Source organism: Callospermophilus lateralis, chromosome 5 (assembly GCF_048772815.1).
Source record: "Callospermophilus lateralis isolate mCalLat2 chromosome 5, mCalLat2.hap1, whole genome shotgun sequence".
Classification (NCBI taxonomy): Eukaryota; Metazoa; Chordata; class Mammalia; order Rodentia; family Sciuridae; genus Callospermophilus; species Callospermophilus lateralis.
The window spans coordinates 127,670,313-127,674,393 of NC_135309.1; the positions used below are offsets into that span (position 1 = coordinate 127,670,313).

At 36.1% G+C, this 4,081-nt stretch overlaps 1 non-coding gene across 1 annotated transcript; it reads right to left on the reverse strand.

Annotated features, from left to right (window-relative positions):
* Positions 1-965: 965 nt before the first annotated feature.
* LOC143400624 (U6 spliceosomal RNA) lies at positions 966-1,071 on the reverse strand. The gene has a single exon (XR_013091523.2). It is a non-coding gene; the product is annotated as a U6 spliceosomal RNA (small nuclear RNA).
* Between the last annotated feature and the right edge of the window lie 3,010 nt (positions 1,072-4,081).

The following is a 4,081-nucleotide window of genomic DNA, read 5'->3' on the forward strand; positions in this document are numbered from 1 at the left end:
ATGCAAGAAGGTTCAGAGAAGAAATGATTGGATTTTGAGAGTCTTAACTCAATCAGTGAGTTAATCCCCTGATAGGGATTAACTGAGTGGTAACTGAAGTGGTAGGGTGTGGCTGGAGGAGTTGAGAATTAGGGCATGGGCTTTGGGGTATATATTTTGTATTTGGAAAGTGGAGTCTCTCTCTACTTTTTTTTTAAATTGAAACTGATTTTTTTAATTATTTTTTTTTAGTTTATATGTGACAGCGGAATGCATTACAATTCTTATTACACATATACAGCACAATTTTTCATATCTCTGTTTGTATACAAAGTATATTCACACCAATTCATGTCTTCATATATGTACTTTGGATAATAATGTCCATCACATTATACTATCATTTCTAACCCCATACCCACTCCCTTATCCTCCAACCCCTCTGCCCTATCTAGAGTTCATCTATTACTCCCATGCTCCCTCTCCCTATTCCACTATGAATCAGTCTCCTTATATCAGAGATAACAGTCACCATTTGGTTCTTTGGGATTGGCTAACTTCACTTAGCATCTTCTTCTCTAACTCCATCCATTTCCCTGCAAATGCCATCATTTTATTCCTTTCTAATGCTCAGAATATTTCATTGTGTATATATGCCACATTTTTTTATCCATTCATCCACTGAAGGACATCGAGGTTGGTCCCACAGTTTAGCTATTGTGAATTGTGCTGCTATAAACATTGATGTGGCTGTGTCCCTTTAGTATGCTGTTTTTAAGTCCTTTGGGTATAGACTGAGGAGAGGGATAGCTGGGTCCAATGGTGGTTCCATTCCCAATTTCCAAGAAATCTCCATACTGCTTTCTGTATTGGTTGCACCAATTTGCAGTCCCACCAGCAGTGTACGAGTGTACCTTTTCCCCCACATCCTTGCCAACACTTATTGGTGTTTCTCTTTATAATAGTTGCCATTCTGACTAGAGTGAAAAAATACAGAATGCTTCAAGAATTTGCATGTCATCCTGCACAGGGGCCATGCTAATCTTCTCTGTATCGTTCCAATTTTAGTATATGTGCTGCCGAAGCTAGCACAGGCTGTGTAATTTAAACATATCAAAAAATTATAATTGTTACATCAGCTAATTTTTAGCTAAAACAAAAACAAAAATACTCTTTTTAGATCTATGAGTAATAATTTGAAATGCTTTTGAAACCATAAGTAAATGATAACCCCACTTACCTATCATAGATAAAGATACAGATTATGTTTCTGCCCCAAAAAAGAGAACTAAACTGGGACACAGTCTCTCTAATCAGAGCAAACACTTGGCCATGCTTCAGAATTTTTAAGAAAGCTTGAAGATCAGAAAGAGAAGCAAAGTTCACAATGCCTTGCACTATTTGTTTGGGTTGTTTGGTTTTCCCCCCATTGATAAAGAGATTTTAAAAATACTGATGTAATTTCTATTGACAAGGTTTTTAATCATTCTCACAAGTCAATTTCCCCAAGAGTTTCCAGAATAACTGCTGGAGGGACTCTTGAAATGATGAAAATTTTAATAGGATGCCAGTGTATAGAAGGATGGGTCCTTCTTCTTTGGTGGGAAGAAGTGGGTAGGAGGGAACTATCTGGTTCTTATCAAAGATGTGATCCTAGAATGTGTAAATTGTTGGCATCTCAGGTACCTTTTCCAGCATTAAGAGAATCGTAGAGGGAAAATATCAACAGAGGAAGACTGTGGGCACTAATGGAATTTGCAGGGAAATGGATGGCACTAGAGCAGATTATGCTTAGTGAAGCTAGCCAATCCCTAAAAAACAAATACCAAATGTCTTCTTTGATATAATGAGAGCAACTAAGAACAAAGCAGGGAGAAAGAGCAAGAAGAAAAGATTAATATTAAACAGAGACATGAGGTAGGAGGGAAAGGGAGAGAAAAGGGAAATTGCATGGAAATGGAGGGAGACCCTCAATGTTATACAAAATTACATATAAGAGGTTGTGAGGGGAAGGGGAAAATTAAACAAGGAGGGAAATGAATTACAGTAGATGGGGTAGAGAGAGAAGATGGGAGGGGAGGGGAGGGGAGGGGGAATAGTAGAGGATAGGAAAGGTAGCAGAATACAACAGTTACTAATAGGGCATTATGTAAAAATGTGGATGTGTAACCGATGTGATTCTGCAATCTGTATTTAGGGTAAAAATGGGAGTTCATAATCCACTTGAATCTAATATATGAAATATGATATGTCAAGAGCTTTGTAATATTTTGAACAACCAATAAAAAAAAAAAAGATTCTTTTACTGAGGAAGCAGATCAGGTGACCAGCCAATAGTTGTGAATTCTTCATTGGCCCTGAATAAAACCAGTTTTGCATTGATAGACACACAGGGCAGTCAGCAGTCAACCCCTTGGCTTACATTTCTCCTCATTAGGAAAGAATTCTTCGATTAACAAAAGCTCAATGTGAAAAAAAAAAAAAGATATACCCACTAATCACATTTCATTTTTACTTATAATAATTTCCTCAAGCAACACATGAAACATTTTTACCTAGGTTATCAATTTGTGGATAGTCACTCATACTTTTCAAGTAAGACTTCCTAACCCATATTTCCCTGTTTTATTGATGACTTCTTATCATAAGCATAATAATTTTAAAGTGATATATTTCTACAAATTGGTTTTAAAGATAATTGTATCCAGCCCTTTCATTTTACTAATAAGAAAATTGATATTCAGAAAAGTTATGATTTCCTGAATGTCACGTATTTAGTTTATAACTAATAAAGGCTTTTTGACTTTCAGCCCCAAAGTCATTGAAGGATAAGAAGTCTTCAAAATAATACTAACATGCATTATATTGAACTATGTAACATTGAACTTCCAAAAACTTCTTAATTTTCTACTTAGGAATAAGATTCCCCTGAGGTTAGCTATTGGAACTTAATTTTAGCACTGACACCTGTCTTCTTAAAAATCTTCTTTTACAGTAGTAACTTGTAAACACCTGTCCTATTGGCACCAAAACAAGTACAAATGTTCGTATCCAACCAAAATTTCAAATTAAATCATACTAATCTTGATTTATTTTAAAAAGCAAAGAAACCCCTAAACTAACAGTATAGCAAAATGAAATTGTGTGGTTACTGGAGTCTTTAGCTAAATTCAGCAGATTGATCAATTTGATGATCTTACCCCCCACCCCCCAAAAAAAAGAAAGAAAGAAAAAGACAAGGATTAATAAAAAACAACACACAAGGATGGGTTTTAAGGTAATAAGATCTGTCCACATTAACTCCTCTCAGAGACAGCCAAGTTCACAATGCCTTGCACTATTTGTTTGGGTTGTTTGGTTTTCCCCCCATTGATAAAGAGATTTTTAAAATACTGATGTAATGTCTATTGACAAGGTTTTTAATCATTCTCACAAGTCAATTTCCCCAAAAGTTTTCAGAATAACTGCTGAAGGGACTTTTGAAATGATGAAAATTTTAATAGGATGCCAGTGTATAGAAGGATGGGTCCTTCTTCTTTGGTGGGAAGAAGTGGGTAAGAGGGAACAATCTGGTTCTTGTCAAAGATGTGATCCTAGAATGTGTAAATTGTTGGCATCTCAGTTACCTTTTCTAGCATTAAGAGAATTGTAGAGGGAAAATATAAACAGAGGAATACTGTGGGCACTAATAACAGGAGAAACAGAAGCAGTAGCTCAGTCAGGGACAGTGTAAGAAAGTGACAAGAGTTCAGAGGTATGATGTCACCGTATTAACTGTGGACTTACAGTTGGGAATGGGTACACAGGCAAGCCTGTGAGGGAAACCAAACAGTGAAACTATTTGAATTGAGGAAAACAACTTGCTTTTGTAAAATAAGAGTTTGAATTGGTGCACAGGGTCACCAACTTATTTTATCTTAGCTGTTTTTGTTGATTTTGCTATTTGCCACATTTTCCGCAGACATGTTCATTACAAATGGGTACACCCAGAGTAGTTTACAGGTGTGTTGGTGTTGGTCAAATTTTTATCACTGTGACCAAAATACCCAGTAAGAACAACTCAGAGGAGGAAAAGTTTATTTTGGTGCATGATTTCAGAGGT